Source organism: Chiloscyllium plagiosum, unplaced genomic scaffold (assembly GCF_037043375.1).
Source record: "Chiloscyllium plagiosum isolate Xiang-an unplaced genomic scaffold, Cpla_swu_hap1 HiC_scaffold_35, whole genome shotgun sequence".
NCBI classification, from domain to species: Eukaryota; Metazoa; Chordata; class Chondrichthyes; order Orectolobiformes; family Hemiscylliidae; genus Chiloscyllium; species Chiloscyllium plagiosum.
In genome coordinates, this window is record NW_028270173.1 from 61,125,853 (window position 1) to 61,147,702 (window position 21,850).

General features: G+C 43.3%; 2 long non-coding RNA genes across 2 annotated transcripts in view; one reads left to right on the top strand and one right to left on the bottom strand.

The window, feature by feature from the left end:
• The window catches only part of LOC148141037 (uncharacterized), a 34,772-nt gene extending 30,404 nt beyond the window's left edge, over positions 1–4,368 (top strand). Inside the window, exon 2 of the long non-coding RNA XR_015753118.1 lies at positions 3,776–4,368. This is a non-coding gene — a long non-coding RNA (uncharacterized LOC148141037). The remainder of the gene's footprint in view (positions 1–3,775) is intronic.
• LOC148141038 (uncharacterized) lies at positions 1,346–11,231 on the bottom strand. Its single transcript, XR_015753117.1, has 2 exons — positions 11,191–11,231; positions 1,346–1,726 (listed from the first exon to the last, which is right to left on the bottom strand). It is a non-coding gene; the product is annotated as an uncharacterized LOC148141038 (long non-coding RNA).
• Positions 11,232–21,850: the final 10,619 nt, after the last annotated feature.

The following is a 21,850-nucleotide window of genomic DNA, read 5'->3' on the forward strand; positions in this document are numbered from 1 at the left end:
TACCAAGCGCCTTCTTCACTACCCTGTCTACCTGCGACTCCACTTTCAAGGAACTGTGAGCCTGCACCCCCAAGGCCACTTTGTTTGGCAACACTCCCCAGGGCCCGACCATTACCTTAAAAGTCCTGTCCTGATTTGACTTAACAAAATACAACATCTTACATTTACCTAAATTAAACTTTATTTGCCACTCTTTGGCTCATCGGCCAATTTGATCAAGGTCCTGTTGTATTCTGAGGTAACCTTCTTCACCATCCACTTAATTTTGGTGTCACCTGCAAGCTTACTCATCATTCCTCATATGTTCACATCCAAATCATTTATATAAATGACAAAATGCAGTGGACCTATCACTGATCCTTGCAGCTGGTCACAGGCCTCCAGTCCAAAAATCAACCCTTCACCATCACCCTCTGTTTCCTCCTCTTCTCTCTCTCTTCCCCCCCCCCCCCCCATTCACTATCTCTTCAACATCATTCTCATCCTTTCTCCTATACCTTTCTCTCATCTGATTATTCCGCTTATCCCTCATCCTCTTTGACTTTATCTCTTTCCCATTTCTCCTCCAGCATTATAATGATGAGGTTAGAGGGGAAGTGCAGCATTTTAAATCCCATCATAAATGAAGACACAAAGGAGAAATGCCAAACGATACTGTTGAGATAATGCTGTTATTCTGACTATATTAGTTTAACATTTTTATTTTCAGTTTCAACAGATACTAACGATTACCTGTAAAGCCTGTTTGGATTAGATTCCCTACAGTGTGGAAACAGGCCCTTCACGTCCACACTGACCCATTCCCCTAACCTATATTTACCCCTGACTAATGCACCTAACACTATGGGCAATTTAGCATGACCAATTCACCTGACCTGCACATCTCTGGATTGTGGGAGGAAACCCATGCAGACACAGGGAGAAGTGCAAACTGCACATAGACAGTCGCCCTGAAATAATTTCTGGCCACAGAACATGAAGTTACACAGACTCTTGAATATGACTGACAGGTGGTGCCTGATCATCCAAAAACCCTGCGTGTAATTTCAGGAGCCGCCTCAAACAAGCACAATCGGCAGAAATTCACCACGCTTATTATTCCCACCCAGGGCTATGGTCATTTCTATGGTTGGTACCACATTGTTGAAGATCACAAAAATTAAAAACATTTACACTCGACTTACGTGACATTTAAAATACCTGATATGGTTAATTTCAGCTGGATTACATTGATAAATCCCATACAAACACAAGTAAACTATCATCCACAATTTCTCTGCCTGTAGTTACTGCATACTTGCCAAACTATTTCACTGGAACAAACAGTTAAATATATTGTCTCTGAGCAAATCAATTCCTTTTATTTATATGGGAGTGCTGCACTGTCAGAGATACCACTGTTCAGATGAGATAAACCAAGGCTCCATTTACCCTCTCAGGTGAATGTTAAAGATCCCATGGCACTCTGTTGTCAAAGAGCAGAGGGATTATCTCTGATGTCCTGGACAATATGGATCCCACAATCAAAATGGATATGCTAACCAGGCGAAAGTCTTGTCACATCCATCACACTCGACCAGTTTCTGTCCAACCTGGACCTGCTGATGTCTCAGGAGTTTCAAAGGTTTCAGAAACACATCATTATAGACCTCTCACTTGAAGGGTTACTCCCCGATTTTGTCTTGTGATAGGGCAGTAGACGTATTGAACTTGCGAAGTATCTGACCTAGAATACATGATAGAAAGGGAATAGAAGGATATGAATCATGTAAGTGAAGACAGTTTCACTATGAAAGTGTAAAATGTGGCAGCACTGATGTGGGGCGGGGTGGGGGGCAAAGGGCCTGTTTCCTGTACTTAATTGTTCTTTACAACTCCGTCTTGAACAGTTTGTCCCTTGTGTGAAAGTAATGGGTGAAACAACAGTTTCACAGGCAAGATAATTGCACAAGGCTCTTGTTACACAACTGAAGCTAAAGTGGGTTCTCCTGGGTATAACAGTGTTGAGGTTGCATAAACATGGCTAACTGTGTGTGCTACTTTGCACAGTTGGATAGTTTCTCACCAGTGTGAGTCTGCAAGTGGTTCAGGTGATTAGAGGAGTGGCTGAAAGCCACCTCATAAATCTCACTCCGGAATGGTTTGTTTCCTGTGTGAATGCGTTGATGTGCGTGGAGGTTCGATAACTCTGAGAATGATTTCTTGCACACGTCACATGTAAATGCCTTCTGACCCACATGGATCCTCTGGTGTTTCAGGAGATCAGAGGATTTAATGAAAGCCTTTTACACAGCTCACACCGGAATGGTTTCTCTCCTGTGTGAATGAGTTGATGTGCACGAAGGTTTGATGACTCTGAGAATGATCTGTCACACACCTCACACATGAAAGGTTTCACCCCTGTGTGAATGCGTTGGTGACTGTTGGGGTTTGAAGAATGTGCAAATGATTTGTGACAAACCTCACACTTGAATGGCTTCTCCCCAGTGTGAATCTGGAGGTGTTGCACAAGTGTTGACGACCATGTGAAGGCTTGGTTGCAGAGCTCACACTTGAAAGGTTTTTCCCCTGTTTGAATTCTCTGGTCAGGAGATCAGAGGATTAGGTGAAAGCCAACTCACAGACCTCACAACGGAAGGGTTTCTTCCCAGTATGATTCCTCTGGTGTTGAAGGAGACTCGAAGATGTCACAAAAGCTCTCTCACAGACCTGACACTTAAAGGGTTTCTGCCCCGTGTGAATTGTCTAATGGTCCAGGAGACTCGAAATTCGTGTGAAAGATTTGTCGCAGACTTCACACGTGACCAACTTCCCTGTCATGTGATTTTTCTGGTGTCTAATGAGGCTTGATAACATTGTGTAGGTTTTATTGCAAACCTCACACGAGAATGGCTTCTCCAATGTGTCGATGCGTTGGTGTATGTGGAAGTGAGAGGAATGTGAAAACAATTTGTCACCTGCATCACTTTTGAAAGATTTTTCATCCATATCACTGCCCTTGTCTCAGCACTGGTCATGACACACACAAACACCTTATGTGTTAGCAAACCATTTGAAGCTGTGGAGCTCTCCTCACACTTGAACAGCCTCGCCCCTGTAGGAATGAGTCAGTGGTTCATGAGGCTCGATGAATGATTGAAGCTCTCATCACACTAGTAGCTACTCACACTTCTCACCCTGATCGATCACCCACAGCTAAACCTTCGGGAAGGCTGGTTCTGATTGAAGGCTCCACACCACTGACCGATTTCAGATCTAATGATGTGTCAAAACTCTCCTGACCAGACCCAATTTCCAGACGATGGTTTCACTGTCCAACCTTCTCTGTGTTGAGCAATGCTACAAAGGGACTGGATATCTTCTCACAGTTGTGCAGTTGTTCCTTGGGAGGTGGTCAGAATCTATCTGTGGTGTCTATCCCCTCTGTATTCTCTGGGTAGTCCAGTGCAATCCTTCTATAAAACAGGAAAATAAACATGATTTCTTCCAATTCCTTCTCCTCCTTTGCTGGACGGGCTGAATTCTCAGATTTTTCACTGAGTGTGGGCAGCATTTCATGGAGCAGCATAAGTGCCTTTCACAGGATGAGCTGCCTTCTTGGATCACTTCCAGGGTAGGCAGAGTTTAGGTACACTCACATTGCTGTTAGGAATCAACATCTTTTACCCAGTCAGAGAAGAAATACCAATATGGTTTCAAATCAGGACAGTGTGTGAGCTAAAGGCGAACTTGTAGGGAGTGATGTTTCACTAATATATTTCTCTTGCCCTTCTAGATAGTGGAGCTGCACCCATATGGCATGTGGAGAGAATTCAACAAATGATCCAAGATGGAGGATGGAAAAAAGTTATGGCTGTCAGAGCTGCTCAGTTTTTGTGGTATTTTCAGTGTTGGAGCTGATTGCTGTGATTTCTATGAGCAGTAATTACTGTTTTATAAGCTGTTGCATTATTTTGGAAGTTTTGGGGGAGAAAGAAAGCAAAACAACGGCACTTGAAAAAGGAGGAAGAGAGACAAAGGCAGTGGCGACCTGAGAAGTCAATCAAACTGAGAAATAAACCTGCACAGCTGTCTGACCCAGCAGGGAATCTGCACAGCTGACTGCCTCAGCTGTTTGATTTCAAGTATCTCTGGACATCAGAGTTTGTCTCAGAAAAAAACAAACAAATAATGACATTCACAACTGACCTTGGAGAAACTTGTGTGGGGGAGCTCACAGCAGGGGAGCAGCTAAGTGGCTAATTTTAAAGTGTAACTTACTGTTTTTCTTTTGTAAATCTACAGTAGCGAGTAGAGTAATTTCTTCTTTGATTATATGTTTTTTTTGAGATCTATCTCTTGATTAAACTTTAAAAATATAAAAAAAAGGTACTACGTTAGCCTAGAGCAGTATTTTTCAGAGCAGTGAGACTGTGCTATTTTCTGGTTCTGTAGATTGTTCAGTACAAAGATGGCCTATAGTAGAGTGATGTGCTCTCACTGTCGGATGTGGGAGATTAGGGCAGAATTGCCATGTTCCTGATGATTATGTCTGCGGGAGGTGTGTTTTGTTGCGAATCCTACTGGATCACATGGATCAGTTGGGAATGCAGAGACAATAAGAAATTTACAGGAGCTAGGGGGTAAGACGGATGGCAGTTGCAAGAAGGGAGAAAAAACACAGATATAGTCAGGCAGATGGGTTACCTCCAGGAAAGGTAGGAGAGGGAGGCAAGTTGTGCATGAGTCTTCTGTGGCTATCCCCATCTCAAACAAATATGATGTTTTGAAAAACATACGGGGTGATGGACTGTCAGGGGATTTTAGCAGTGACAGCCAGGTTTCTGGTACTGAGACAGTCTCTAATGTAACGAGGTATACGTCAGATTCTAAGCAATTAATTGTGTTAGGAGACTCTCGAGTTAGAGGCACACACAGATGTTTCAGCGGTCAACAGTGAGATATCAGAATGGTGTGTTGCCTCCTAAGTGCCAAGATCAAGAATATGTCTAGGAGAGAGCAGAATATCCTTAAAGGAGAGAGGGACCAGCAGGAGGTCATTGTACACATTGGAACCAACAACACAGGAAGGGAAAAGGATGGGATTCTGAAAAGAGAATAGAGAAAGTTAGGCACAAATTTAAAAGGGAAGGCCTCGAGGAAGGATTATCTGGATTAGATTAGATTAGATTCCCTACAGTGTGGAAATGGGCCCTTTGGCCCAACAAGTCCACACCGACCATCCGAAGAGTAACCATCCCAGATCCATTTCCCTCTGACTAATGCACCTAACACTATGGGCAATTTAGCATGGGCAATTCACCTGACCTGCACATCTTTGGACTGTGGGAGAAAACCCACGCAGACAAGGGGAAAATGTGCAAACTCCACAAGAAAGTCACCCGAGGCTGGAATCAAACATGGGACCCTGATGCTGTGAGGCAGCAGTGCTAACCACGAGCTAGTGAGGGTAGGAATAGGAGAGTAGAGCAGATGAATGCGTGACTGAGGAGTTAGTACAGGGGAGAAAGATTTACATTTTTGAATCATTGGAATCTCTTCTAGGGTAGAAATGATCTTTATAAGTAGGACGATTACACCTGAATTGGAAGGGGACTAATATACCACTGTGGAGATTTGCTAGAACTGCTTAAGAGGTTTTACACTAGTAATTGGTGGGGTTTTAGATTAGATTAGATTACAGTGTGGAAACAGGCCCTTTGGCCCAACAAGTCCACACCGACCCGCCGAAGCGAAACCCACCCATACCCCTACAGTTACCCCTTACCTAACACTACGGGCAATTTAGTATGGCCAATTCACCTGACCCTGCACATCTTTGGACTGTGGGAGGAAACCGGAGCACCCGGAGGAAACCCACGCAGACACGGGGAGAACATGCAAACTCCACACAGTCAGTCACCTGAGGCGGGAATTGAACCCGGGTTCTGGCGCTGTGAGGCAGCAGTGCTAACCACTGTGCCACCGTTGGGGGTAGACCTGGTAGATAGTGGGGAAAGAGATCAATCTGAGATTGGTACAGTTGGGAAAAGGAGCGAGTGAAACAGTCAAAGCAGGCAGGAACAATACATAGAGTAAGGTAGGATTGATAAATTAAACTGCACTTGTTTCAATGCAAGAGGCCTAACAGGGAAGGCATGGTTGGGAACTTGGGACTGGGATATCATAGCAATTACAAGACATGGCTCAGGGATGGATGGACTGGCAGCTTAATGTTTCGGGGTACAGATGCTATGGGAAGGATAGAAAGTGAGGAGGCAAGAGACAATGGGGATTTGGGGTAGCATTTTTTAATAGGGATAATATTACAGCTGTACTTAGGGAGGATATTCCTGGAAATAGGTCAGGGCAGTTATTGGGTGGAACTGAGAAACAATAAAGGGATGATCACCTTATTGGGATTATACTATAGACCGCCCCCCCAATAATCAGTGGGAAATTGAGAAACATAGTGATAAGGAGATCTCAGTTATCTATGACAATAATAAAGTGGTTATGGTAGGCGATTTCAACTTTCCAAACATAGACCTGGACTGACACAACGTTAAGGATTTGGATGGAAAGGAATTTGTTAAGTGTGTACAAGAAAATTGTCTGATTCAGTCGGGTGGATGTACCTACTAGAGAAGGTGCAAAACTTGACCTACTGTTGGGAAATAAAGCAGGGCAGGTGACGAGGTGTCAGTGGGGGAGCACTTTCAGGCCAGTGACCATAATTCTATTAACTTTGAAATAGTGATGGGAAAGCATAGACTGGATCTAAAAGTTAAAGTCTAAATTGGAAGATGGTCAATTTTGATGCTACTAAGCAAGATTTTTCAAAAGTTGATTGGGGACAGATGTTTGCCAGTAAAGAGACAGCTGGAAAATGAGAATCTTTCAAAAATGAGATAAAAAGAGTCCAGAGAATTAGCTCGAAGTTGGAGGCAGGAGGCGGTGGTGGAGGGTTGCTTTGCAGACTAGACTCTTGTAACTAGTGGTGTGCCACAAGGATCAATACTGGGCCTACTGCTTTTCATCATTTATATTAATGATTTGGATGTGAACATAGCAGGTATAGTTAGTAACTTTGCAGATGACACCAAAACTGGAGGTGTAGTGGACAATGAAGAAGGTTACTTCACAGTACAATGGGATTTTGATCAGATGGGCCAATTGGCTGAGGCGTAGCAGATGGAGTTTAATTTAATAAATGTGAGGTGCTGCATTTTGGAAAAGCAAATTGGGGTATGATTTGCACGTTTAATGGTAAGGTCCTAGGGAGTGTTGCTGAACAAAGAGACCTTGCAGTGTAAGTCCATAGTTCCTTGAGAATGGAATCCCAGGAAGATAGGACAGTGAAGAAGGCATTTGGTATGCTTTCCTTTATTGATCAGACCATCGAGTAGAAGAGTTGGGAGGTCATGTTGCAGATGTACAGGACATCAGTTAGCGGTGAGGGAGTCCAGAACTAGAGCATATAGATTTAGGATGAGAGGAGAAAGATTTAAAAGGGACCTAAGGGGCAACTTTTTCACATAGAGGGTAGTGCACACATGGAATGAGCTGCCAGAGGAAGTAGTGGAGGCTGGTACAATTACACCATTTAAAAGGCATTAAGATGGGTATATGAATAGGAAGGATTTAGAGGGATACGGGCCATGTGCTGGCAAATGGGACTAGATTAATTTAGGATATCTATTCAGCATGGAAGAGTTGGACCGAATGGTCTGTTTCTGTGTTGTACATCTCTATGACTCTGTGAATCTAAGACAGTATATTCCTATTAGGGTGAAAGGCAAGGCTGGTAGGTGTAGTGAATGCTGGATGACAAAAGAAATTGAGGATTTGGTCAAGAATAAGAAGGAAGCCTTTGTCAGGTATCGACAGCAGTGATCGAGTGAATCCCTAGAAGAGAATAAAGGCTATAGGAGTAGACTTAAGAGGGAAATCAGTAGGACAAAAAAGATGACATGGGATTGCTTTGGTAAATAGGGTTAGGGAGAATCCAAAGGGATTCTATAAATATGTTAAGGACAAAAGGATAACTGGGAAGAGATTTGGGCCCCTCAAAGTCCATTAAGGCCACCTATGTGTAGAACCGCAGGAGATGGCAGAGAAACTGAACAATTATTTTGCATCAGTGTTTACTGTGAAGAAGGAAATGGAAGATAGTGAACATGAGGAAATAAAAACAAAAACTTTCAAAAGTTGGTTGGGTGCAGACATTCACAGGTCAAGGGATGGCTGGAAAATGGGAAGCATTCAAAAATGAGATTATGAGAGTCCAGAGACAAGTACATTAAGGTGAAAGTCAGGGCTGGTAGGTGTAGGGAATGCTGATTACTAGAGAAATTGAGGTTTTGGTCAAGAAAAAGAGGGAAGCATATGTCAGGTATAAATAGCAAAGACTGAGTGAATTCTTAGAAGAGTATAAAGGCAGTAGGAGTAGACTTAAGAGGGAAATCAGGACGGCAAAAAGGGACATGAGATAGCTTTGGCAAATAGGATTGAGGTGAATCCAAAGAGATTTTAGAAATACATTATGGGCAAAAGGGTGACTAGGGAGAGAATAGGGCCCCTCAAAGATCAGCAAGACAGCCTGCGTGTGGAACTACAGAAGATGGAGGAGAGACTAAATGAGTATTTTGCATCAGTGTTTACTGTGGAGAAGGACATGGAAGATATAAAATGCACAGAAATAGGTGGTGACATCTTGAAAAATGTCCAAATTACAGTGGAGGAAGTGCTGGATGTCTTAAAATGCATAAAGGTGGATAAATCCCCAGGACCTGATCAGGTGTATCCAAGAACTCTGTGGGAAGCTAGGGAAGTGATGGCTGGGCCCTCTTACTGAGATATTTGTATTATCGATAGTCACAGGTGAGGTGCCGGAAGACTGGAGGTTGGCTAACATGGTGCCTGTATTTAAGAAAGGTGATAAGGAAAAGCCAGGGAACTATAGACCGGTGAGTCTGACATCGGTGGTGGTGAGTTGTTGGAGGAAATCCTGAGGGACAGGATGTACATATATTTGGAAAGGCAAGGATAGATTACGGATAGCCAGCATGGCTTTGTGTGTGGGAAATCATATCTCACAAACTTGATTGAGTTGTTTGAAGAAGTTATAAAGAGGATTGATGAGGGCAGAGTGATAGACATGATCTATATGGATTTCAGTAAGGCATTTGATAAGGTTCCTCATGGTAGACTAGTTATCAAGGTTACATCTCATGGAATCTGGGGAGAACTATCCATTTGAGTACAGAACTGGCTCAAAGGGAGAAGACAGAGGGTGGTGGTGGAGGGTTGTTTCTCAGACTGGACGCCTGTGCCCAGTGGTGTGTCACAAGGATCAGTGCCGAGTTCACTACTTTTTGTCATTTATATAAATGATTTGGATGTGAACATAGGTAGTATAGTTCGTAAATTTGCAGATGACACCAATATTAGAGGTGTAGTGGACAGCAAAGAAGGTTACCTCAGATTACAATGGAATCTTGATCAGATGGGCCAATAGGCTGAGGAGTGACAAATGGAGTTTAATTTAGATAAATGTGAGGTGCTGCATTTTGGAAAGGCAAATCAGGGCAAGACATTTACAGTTAACGATAAGGTCCTGGGAAGTGTTGCTGAACAAAGAGACCTTGGAGGGCAGGTTCATATTTCCTGGAAACTGGAGTTGCAGGTAGACAGGATAGTGAAGAAGGTGTTTGGTATGCTTTTATGTATTAGTCAATGCAGTGAGTATAGGAGTTGGGAGGCCATGTTGTGGCTGTACAGGACATTGGTTAGGCCTTTTTTTTAAAACTGGGTGCAATTCTGGTCTCCCTACCACAGGAAGGATGTTGTGAAACTTGAAAGGGTTCAGAAAAGATTTAGAAGGATGTTGCCAGGGTCGGAGGTTTTGAGCTATAGGAAGAGGCTAAATAGGCTGGGGCTGTTTTCCCCCAAGCATCGGAGGCTGAGGGGTGACCTTATAGAGGTTTATAAGATCATGAGGGGCATGGATAGGGTATGTAGATAAGGTTTGTTGTCTCCCTAGTGTGAAGGAGTCCAAAACTAGAGGGCATAGGCTTAAGGTGAGCGGAATGGGACTATTTGGCACAGCCCTTTTGGCTCTAAACTGTTTTGGCGCTCATTATTTTGGTGCTGAGCTGTTTTGGTGCCAATACATATAGATAACTATTGTGTGAAAATTTTGGTTTGTCTCTCTTGCTTAGAATATTTTCAGCTATTTCTGGTATGGGCTCTACAAGAAAATAGAAAGAATATTACAGCTTTCCAATGTGAAGACAGAAGGGCTTAAGTATCGTCAAGGCAGTAGATGACTATTAACAATTGTTAAATGAGAAAATGATTAGAAAACGAGATTTGAATCTACAGCGGGTCATTACAGCTTTGACTATCAACTCTTGCTAGTTGATGAAAATTAAATCGGGTCATTAGTCATCCTTTCTTCTTTAACCAAACAAGACTTTCTTTTTATTCTGAATTGGCACCAAAACAGCTCAGTGCCAAAATAATGAGCGCCAAAACAGTTTAGAGTCAAAACGGCGGGGCCAAATGATCAGCACCAAAACGTACCCAACCCTAAGGTGAGAGGGGAAAGATTTAAAAGAGACTGAGGGGCAACATTTTCAAACAGACTGTGGTGCGTGTATGGAATGAGCTGCCAGAGGAAGTGATGAAGGCTAGTACAATAACAACATTTAAAAGGCATCTATATGGATATATGAATAGGAATGTGGGCCAAATGCTGGCAAATGGGACCAGATTTATTTAGGACATCTGCTCGGCATGGATGAGTTGGACTGAAGGATCTGTTTCCATGCTGTATATCTCTATGACTCTACACTGTTCCCAACACACACACAATTCCACAATCAGAAATCAGAGACTCCTCAGTAAGATTCTGCACCTCCCAGACAACTACACCTCACCCTCTCATATTCAGGAATGAGCCATCAACAAAACTCAGGCTGGAAATCAGAGAGAAATGATTCCAATAAACACATTCAATATCCGACACACAGCTCCAGTCAAACAGTTCAGCACAAAGCACCGAGTAAACAGCTCTCTCAGCTGGATCCTCTCACACAGCATAAGGGACATTTCCACCCCTGACTGCCCACAGGATAGTCAGACTGCCTGAAGATTGGTGTGGATATTATGGGATACAATTTGTATAAAAGCTGCTCCTTCACTCACCATCTCCTCACTTGGTTTTCAGTCCCTATAGGAAGTGAACCAGCTCTGGAAGAGGAAGAGGAGACAATGGGCAGAGTGGGTGGGCTCTCTGATTGACGTCTCTCACAGTCAATCCAAATATTTCTGGACCAACATGAGTTTCGTGAAACTTGGGAAACTGACCGGGGAAATGGAAGTGATTTTGAGCAGCAGATCAGGTGGGGATTTAAACTTGTTACTGTCCTATCTGAATAATATCTTAATTATTGTAGCTGCTGTCTCAGTTGACTTGGGAGAAGTGTAACAAAGATTTAAGATCATAAGACATCGAGGCAGAAATTAAGATATTCAGCCTATTGAATCTGCTCCGCCATTCAGTCATAGCTGATACGTTTCTCAACCCCATTCTCTGCTTTCTCCTTGATCCTCTTTACAATCAAAAACCTATCTATCTCCCTCTTACATATACTCATGACCTGGCCTCCAGAGCCTTCTATGGCAGTGAATTCCATAGATTCACCACTCTCTGGCTAATCAGGTTTCTCCTTATAACTGTTCTAAAAGGTCTTCCCTTTTCTCTAAGCCTATGCCCTCCAGTCCTAGTATCTCCTACCAATGGAAAAATCTTGCCAACATCCCCTGTGTCCAGCCCATTCAATATTCCGTAAGATTCAATTAGACCACCCTTCATCCTACTAAACTCCTCATATGTTAAGCTGTTCATTCCTGATACCATTCTTTTGAGTCTCTTGTGAACATGCTCCAGGGCCAATGTGTGCTTCCTGAGATATGGGGCCCAAAACTGAGCACAATATTCCAAATGTGGTCTGACCATAGCTTTATGGAGTCTCAGAAGTACATCCCTGCTTTCTGTTTAAGTCCTGTCGAAAGAATGCCATCATTGCATTTGCCTTCCTGACTGCTGACTCAACCTGCAAGTTTACCTTGAGAGAATCCTGGACTAGAACTCTCAAGTCTCTTTGCACATCAGACTTCTGGATTTTCTCCCCATTTAGAAAATAGTCCATGCCTCTATTCTTCCTACCAAAGTGCATGACCTCACACTTTGCAACGTTGTATTCCGTCTGCCACTTCTTTGCTCACTCTCCTAACCTGTCCAAATCCTTCCGCAGCCTCCCTGCCTCCTCAGTACATTCCTGATGAAGGGCTCTGGCCTGAAACGTCGATTCTGCTGCTCCTCAGATGCTGCCTGACCTGCTGTGCTTTTCCAGCAACACACTCTCGACTCCTCAATACCACCTGTCCCTCCACCTATCTTTGTATCATCTGCAAACATAGCCAGAGTGCTCTCAGTTAATTCATCAAGATTGTTAATGTATCAAGTGAAAAGCTGTGGTCCCAACACTGAACATTGCGGAACACCACTTGCCATCCTGAGACAGACCCTTTTTCCCCACACTCTGCTTTCTGCCATACAGGCAAGCTTCTATCCATGCTAGTACCTTGCCAAAGGCCTTCATGAAGTCCAGGTAGATAGCATCCATTGGTTCTCCTCGGTGTAAACTGCTCATTACTTCCTCAAAGAATTCTAGCAGATTTGTCAGGTATGATGTCCCCTTGATGAAACCATGCTGACTCGGTCCTATTTTACCATACATGTCAAAGTATTCAGAAATCTCATTCTTCACAATGGATTCCAAGATCTTACCCATGACCGAGATCAGGCTAATTGGTATGTAATTTTTCCGCCTTCTGCCTTATTTCCTTTTAAACAGGGGTGTTATGTTAGCAATTTTCCAGTCCTCTGGGACGCTCCCTGATTCTAGTGATTCCTGAAGGATAACCACTAATGCCCTCGCTATCTCTTCAGCTATCTCCCTTAGAACTCTGGGGTGTCATCCATCTGGTTCAGGTGATTTATCCACCTTCAGGCCATTCAGTTTTTCTCGCACCTTCTCCTTCGTGTTGGTCACCATACTCAGCTCTGCCCCCTCCCTCTCTTCAATTTTTGGGATATTACTCGTGTTATCCACCATGAAGACTGATATGAAGTAATTATCCAGTTCCTCAGCCATTTCTTTGTTCCCCACTACTATCTCTCCTGTGTCACTCTCCAGTGGCCAAATGCCCACTTTTGCCTCTCTTTCACTCTTTGTATATCTAAAGGAACCCTTACAGTCTTCCTTTATATTACTGGCTAGCTTACTTTTATATTTAATCTTCTCCCATCTTATTACTTTTTTGTAGCATTCTGTTGGTCTTTGTAAGCTTCCCAATCCTCTGGTTTCCTACTGCCCTTCGCCACATTCTATGCTTTCTCTTTTACTTTTATGCTATTGCTGAGTTCCCTTGTCAGTCGTGGTTGCCTCATCCTCCCTGAACCATGCTTCTTTTTCCTCAGGATGAATCTCTGCTGTGTCTCCTGAATTACTCCCAGAAACTCCAGCCATTGCTATTCCACTGTCTTTCCTGCTGGGCTCCTCTCCCAGTCAGTCCTACCCAGCTCCTCCCTCATGCCTCATTTCTCAACACTAAATCCAGTATTGCCTGTTCCCTCGTGGGCTCCACCACGTGCTGCTCCAAAAAGCCATCTCATAGACATTCCCCAAATTCCTTTTCTTGAACCATTACTAATCTGATTTTCCCAGTCCACCTGCATATTGAAATCCTCCATGATCACTGTAACTTTGCCTTTCCTACACATCTTTTCTATCTCCTGGTGCATCTTGCCACCTCCCCCCCCCCCTAGCTCCTGACAACTTGGAGCTCCTATACACGGCTCCAAGTTGGCTGGATTGTTGGTTTACAGAGCAGTGTGATGCCAACAGCGTGGGTTCAGTTCCCATCACCGGTTTGAGGTTACCATGAAGGACACTCTTTCTCAACCTCTTCCCTCGCCTGGGATCTGGTGGCCCTCAGGTTAAATCACCATCACTTTCTAATGAGAGAGCAGCCCCTATGGTCTGGTAAGATGATGGCGACACAACATAATCCTTTACATGACTCCAACTCTGATTTCTCATGTGGGAATAGCATTCTTCATCCTTGGAAGGTTTCACATTAGTGCAGCCTCTGATGTGTTTAACAGCAAATTCAAGGAAGATGACCAAAAGCATCCCAGGCAGTAAAACTTTTGTGGAAGGCTCCGCAGGTTCAAAACTGTTTCCTGACACACAAGACACATCTTACATACAACATGAAATACAAACATGGTAAATAGCCATTCAAATGTGAAGTGTGCAATCAAGCATTAACACAGCAATCAACACTTGTGATTCACCAACACATTCACACAGAGAGAAACCATAAACTTGTGAGGTCTGTAACAGGGAATTTATACAATCAGAAGACCTGGTGCATTCACACAGGAGAGCAGCCATTCACACCTGAGGTGTGCAGCAAGTCATTTTCAATGTCATCAAACCTCCACAAGCACATTCACACTGGGAAACTATTGTTCAAATGTGAAGTTGTCGTGGAAGTTTTTAAAGTCTATGAGCCTCCAGACAGACCAGAGGATTCACACTGAGGAGAAACTGTTCAACTGTGAGATGTGAAATAGGGACTTTGCACAATCATCAAACCTGGTCAGTCACTGGTGCACTCACACATGGGAGAAACCATTCACCTGTGAGGTGTGCAACAATTAATTCTCAAGGTCATTGAACTTCCATGTACCACCAATGCATTCACACCAGGTGAAACCATTCATATTTGATATGAGGAACTAATCCTTCTCCACCTCATCAAAGCTCCTGCTGCATCAGAGGATTGACACAGGAGAAACCATTCAGGTGTGAGGTGTGTGACAAAGCTTTCACACTCTCATCGACACTCAGTAATTACCAAACTATTCACATTGTGGAGACCTTTATATTGCATTGACTCTAAGCATGCAAACAAACATTCACTACTACATTCTAATTCAGTCTGTTGACTCATGCCACCAAATGCCTAAAGTTCTTTCATCAAAGTTTTGACAATGCGTCAGCAATAAATTTTCTTGTACTGCCAAATGCATAATTTTCAAATTGAATTAAAAATCACACAACACAAATATGGCATATGGCAAATATGCCATTTCCTGAAGAAGGGCTTATGCCCGAAACGTCGATTCTCCTGTTCCCTGGATGCTGCCTGACCTGCTGCGCTTTTCCAGTAACACATTTTCAGCACAAATATGGCATACTCAAACTACTGGACCTGTGCCTCACAACACACTTCACATTCAACAACCAAACATATGAACAAATCAATGGCACACCCATGGGCTCACCCATCTCTGGACTCATAGCAGAAGAGGTAATGCAAAGATTAGAACAAACAGTCTTACTGCAAATTCAACCCAAACTCTGGGTCAGATATGTGGATGACACCTTTGTAATCATTAAAAACACAGAAATGGAGAACACAAACCGGATCCTCAACGCCACATTCACAGGAATCAGATTCACTAGAGAGGAAGAAAAGGACAACCAACTCCCATTCCTAGACGCGATGGTACAGAGAACACCTAACGGAGAATTCACCACAAAGGCATACAGGAAAGCCACACACACAGACCAAGTCCTGAACTACGAAAGCAACCACCCCAACACACACAAAAGAAGTTGCATCAAGACACTGTTCAATTTCATCAACAGATGCCTAAGGGAAAGACCACGGAATGAGGACATGCCATAACCCAAAGGACTAGCCATACTACCATACATCAAGAGCATTTCCGAACTGACAGCCAGACTACTGCGACCACTAGGACTCCTAACAGCACACAAACCAACAGCCACTCTCAGACAACAACACACCAGAACGAAGGACCCAATACCCAGCATGAGCAAAACCAATGTAGTGTACAAAATCCCATGCAAGGACTGCACAAAACACTACATAGGACAAACAGGAAGACAGCTAATGATCCGCATCCATGAACACCAACTAATAGCTTTTGTGGAAGGCTCCACAGGTTCAAAACTTAGTAGCCACACACACAGATGACAAGCAACATGAGTTCGACTGGGACAACACTACTATTATAGGACAAGCCAAACAGAGAACAGCCAGGGAATTCCTAGAGGCATGGCATTCATCCATAGATTCAATCAATAAGCACATCGACCTGGACCAATATACCGGCCACTGCAGCGGACAGCTGGAACTGACAACTGAAAGCGACAGAGACAAACCACTATAAATGCCAGAGGAAACATCACAGAAGCGCTTCACAGGAGGCTCCCAAGCACTGAGGATGTCACCCTGACAGGGGACGAAACGTCTGCAACACAAATTCCCAGTTCGGCGAACAGAACCACAACAACGAGCACCCGAGCTACAAATCTCACAAACTTTGAACACCAGGTTATAGTCCAACAGGTTTAATTGGAAGCACACTAACTTTCGGAGCGTTGCTCCTTCAACAGGTGATAGTCTATCATCTGATTGAAGGAGCGACGCTCTGAAAGCTAGTGTGCTTCCAATTAAACCTGTTGGACTATAACCTGGTGTTTTGTGATTTTTAACTTTGTACACCCCAGTCCAACACCGGCATCTTCAATTCACATTGAATGGCTGCAATAATAAGCTACATCGAAACAGTCTGGAATTTTTGTCTCAGACACATTTCTGGCAAAATAAATGTGGAAATGTTGTAATGCTAACACCAAGCTCAAGGTCTCCTTCCCAACTGTGGAATATTTCTGTTGATGAATATTCAAATTTCTGGAAAAGTATCCAATAGGTCTTCCTATCTTCTCATCATCTTCTTGTAAGAGTACAGCACCAACACCCACATCACTTGTGTCGATAGCCACCTTGAATGGCTTTGCATAATTAGGTGTGGCTAATATTGGGGCAGTGGTTTCAGGTTGTCAAATGCCTTCTGATATCTGCTGTCCACTGAAATCTTTTGCACTTCTTCAAGTCAGTCAATGGACCAGCCATGCTGCTAAGATGTGGCACAAATTTCTGATAATTCCAGAAATCATAGTGCTGCTGTCTTTGTCAATGATATGAGAAACTTCTCAGTAACCTTTGTTTTTACAATCCACGGGGCCATCTACCTGATAACATGGCCCAGGAACGTGACTTGGGCATTGGTGAATTCACTGTTCGCCAGATTTATCATCGAGCTTGCCTGCTGAAATTGATCAAATCATTCTGATAAATGCTACAGATGTTCCTTCCATGTGTGACTAAAAATCATCAGGTTGTTGAGGCACACCACGCAATTGGGTAACCCAGAAATTACTTTATTGGTTAGTCTTTGAAATGTGGCTGGCGCAATTTTCATACCAAAAATTGGGTGACTTTAAATTGCTGTAGCCCATTTGATTAGATTAGATTAGATTCCCTACAGTGTGGAAACAGGCCCTTCGGCCCAATGAGTCCACACCAACCCACCCTCCTCTGACTAATGCACCTAACACAATGGGCAATTTAACATGGCCAATTCACCTGACCTGCATATCTTTGGGCTGTGGGAGGAAACCAGAGCAAACCCATGCAGACACGGGGAGAATGTGCAAACTCCACACAGACAGTTGCCCGAGGCTGGAATTGAACTCAGGGCCCTGGTGTTGTGAAGTAGCAATGCTAACCACTGAGCCACTGGTGTTGTGAAAGTTGAAATTGTCTTTGCTGTTTCGGACAAAGATACCTACCCTTGAGTTAGTCCAACTTAGAAATTTAAGTTGCTTGTCCAACATAGAAATATAAAAGTTGCTTGTCCCACTTTCTCAATACAGTCTTCCAAACTTGGAGTCAGATTTTGCAACTGCATTGACTTTGCAATAGTCTACACATAATGTCATGGAGTTAGAAATGTACAGCACGGAAACACACCCTTCAGTCCAACTCATCCATGCCGACCAGACCGCCTAACCTAATCTAGTTCCATTTGCCAGCACTTGGTGGGTACCATCTGGTTTTGGCACCATTATTATGGGTGAGCTCCAGTCGCTGCAACTCACTTCGATTATGTTGTCTTGGAGCATGCGTTAAATCTCATTATGAACCTGTGTCAATTTTAGAGTGTGAAGCCATTAAAAATGTTGCAGCATTTCTTATATCTACATCATGCATAATTAGGTTAGTACAACCCAGCTTATTCCCACCTGTCTTTCCATGTGATAGTAATAACTCTTTAAGGTCATTTTGATTTTCCTCTGGAAGGTAACTCAATACTTTATCCCAATTTTTGACAATTCCCTCATTAGCCAATTTAATTTGAGGAATGTTCACAATTCAGAATACTCAGAATTGGTTCTTCATTTTGTGTCATAACCAGTAATACATTCTCCTTTTGCTTTCCTTCCTTAACAAGATGCCATTTGAGCATATTCACATCACTCACCCTGTGAGATTTTTTTATATCTGGAATCCTTATCAAGTAGTTCACCTCACTCAATCTCCTTTCGATTTGATAAGGTCCACTAAACATTGCTTTTAAAGATTCACCTATCACTGGAAGTAACACTAACATTTTATCTCCCTGAGCAAAATTGCGAGTTTTTGGTTTCTTGTCTGCTTCCTGTTTGAATATGTTATGATTTTTTAAAATGCTATTAAAATGCAGCCAACTCCAACACTCTATTTAATCATTCCTACGGTGGCTCAGTGTTTAGCACTGCTGCCTCACAGCACCAGGGTTCCAGGTTTGATTCCAGCATTGGGCGACTGTGTGGAGTTTGCATGTTCTCCCTGTGTCTGTGTGGGTTTCCTTTGGGTGCTCTGGTTTCCTCCCACAGTCCAAAGGTGTGCAGATCAGGTGAATTGGCCATGCTAAATTGCCAATAGTGTTAGATGCATTAGTCAGAGGGAAATGGGTCTGGGTGGTGTAGGTATATGGCTTGGTGGGAGCGACCACGGTTGCGGTCGGGGGAACGAGATAAACAGCAAGGGTGTTACCGCCCTGTGCATACAGATACGGGATGTGTGGAGACTGTTTCGCGCACAAGAGGAGGTCACGTGGAGACTGTTTCGCGCGCAAGAGGAGGTCACGTGGAGACTGTTTCGCGCGCAAGAGGAGGTCACGTGGAGACTGTTTCGCGCGCAAGAGGAGGTCACGTGGAGACTGTTTCGCGGGCAGAAGGAGGTCACATGGGGTCAGACATTCGGGAACGCGAGAAGACGGAGAATGGAGTCAGATCAACACCCAATAAGAAGACAATCCCACCTCAGTGATTACATGACGTTTTGTACTGTATAAAAGACTGGGTCAGAGGCAGGATAGGGGTCGGACTTCGTGAACTGACACACTTTGCTGTTTGTCAGGGACATGAAGGTCTAGACCCAGAGCTTTGTATACTTTATCCACTTACTGCTAAAATAAACTAAGAGTTTGAGACCGAATATCTTCTCCTATTGCTTCATTGAAAGAACACGCAGGACTCGGCTCACACATAGAGGAAAGTAAGCTGGTAGATTGAGCCAAAGTCCAACAGTGGGTTACTCTTTGGAGGGTCAGTGTGGACTTGTTGGGCCGAAGGGCCTGTTTCCACACTGTAGAGAATCTAATCTAATCAAAATTTGACACATAGTCCAAGGACGTGGTCTCTGATTTCTTACTCACCAATTTTTCCTCAATTAATTTCAGTGGTCGTCTCACCTCATGCCAAAAAACTAATTCAAATTGACAGAATTTGATAGATTCATTTGTTGCATCCCTAATGGCAAAAAGTACGAACAGAATCCCTTTATTCCAATTGTCTGGATAGCCTTGACTATAAGCCCTTAGCATGGTCTTTAAAGTTTGATGCCACCTTTCTAACGCTCCCTATGATTCCAGATATTATGCAGTGGATTTGAATTGTTTTATTCCTAAGCTATCCATAACTTCCCTGAAAAATTTTGATGTATAATTTGACCCTTGATCTGATTGTATCTCTGTGGGTAGTCCATATCTCGTGAAAAATTTCAGTAACTCTTCTACAATCCTTTTAGCTGTTACATTGCATAATGGAATGGCCTCTGGAAACTTAGTGGAGACATTTGTCATTGTTAACAAATACTAATTCTCACTTTTTGTTTTAGGTAGGTTCCTATGCAATCAATTAAGACCCTTGTAAAAAGTTCCTCAAATGCAGGAATGGGTATTAAAGGTGGGGTTTTATTACTACCTGAGATTTTCCAATTACCTGAAATGTATGATTTCTGGCAAAATTCAGCTACATCCTTATGCAGTCCAGGCCAGTAAAAATGTTTTTGTATTTTAGCTTGAATTTTTCTTACCCCACATGACCTCCTACTGGTAATTAATGTGCTACCTATAACACCTTCTTTCTATTACCCACTGACAATACAACTTGATGAACTTCTGCCCATTTCTCATTTGCCTGAATATTCGGCCCTCAATGTTGTGCCGGCCTTCATCGTATTATCTTCCATGTACCTATCCATGAGTCGTTTAAACACCCCTAATGTATCTGACTCTACTAACACTGCTGGCAGTGCATTCTACGCACCCACCACTCTCTGTGTAAAGAACTTACCTCTGATATTTCCCCTAAACCTTCCTCCAATTACCTTACAATAGTACCCCCTCGTGATAGCCATTTCCGCCATGGGAAAAAGTCTCTGGCTATCCGCTCTATCTATGCCTCCCAGCATCTTGTACACCTCTATCAAGTCACCTCTCATTCTTCTTTGCTCCAATGAGAAAAGCCCTACCTTTTCTGAATTAGATTGCAACTTTGAGGGATTCATAGACATGGACACCAAGATCCCTCTGTTCCTCCATACTGCTTTTAACCCTATATTCTGCATTCAAATTCAACCTTCCAAAGTGAATCACTTCACATTTTTCTAGGTTGAACTCCGTCTGTCAGTTATCGGCCTAGCTCTGCATCCTGTCAATGTCCCGTTGCATCCTACAACAGCTCTCCACATTATCTATAATTCCACCAGCCTTCGTATCACCGGCAAACTTACTAACCCACCTTTCCACTTCCTCATCCAAGTCATTTATAAAAATCACAAAGAGCAGAGGTCCCAGAACCAATCCCTGCAGAACACCACTGGTCACTGAGCTCCAGGCTGAATATTGTCCATCTAGTATCACCCTCTGCCTTCAATGGATCAGCCAGATTCCCTGTATCCCATGCCTCCTTACTTTCTGAATGAGCCGACCTGAGTGGAGAACCTTATGAAACGCCTTACTAAAATCCATGTACACCACATCCACAGTTTTATCTTCATCGTGTTTTGTCACATCCTCAAATAATTCAATAAAGTTTGTGAGGCATGATCTGCCATGCTTACTGTGTCTAATCAAACTCTGGTTTTCCAAGTAATCATAAATCCTGTTTCTCAGAATCCTCTCCAGTAATTTGCCTACCACTGACGTAAGATTGACTGGTCTGTAATTCCCAGGATTATCCCTATTCCCTTTCTTGAATTTGGAGATGCCAGTGTTGGGACTGGGGTGTACAAAGTTAAAAATCACACAACACCAGGTTACAGTCCAACAGGTTTAATTGGAAGTACTCCACAACCACCTGATGAAGGAGCAGCGTTCCGAAAGCTAGTGCTTTCAATTAAACCTGTTGGACTATAGCCTGGTGCTGTGTGATTTTTAGCTCTTTCTTGAACAAGGGAATAACATTTGTCATTCTCCAAACATCTGTGGGTGGCACGATGGCACAGTGGTTAGCACTGCTGCCTCACAGCGCCAGAGACCCGGGTTCAATTCCCGCCTCAGGCGACTGACTGTGTGGAGTTTGCACGT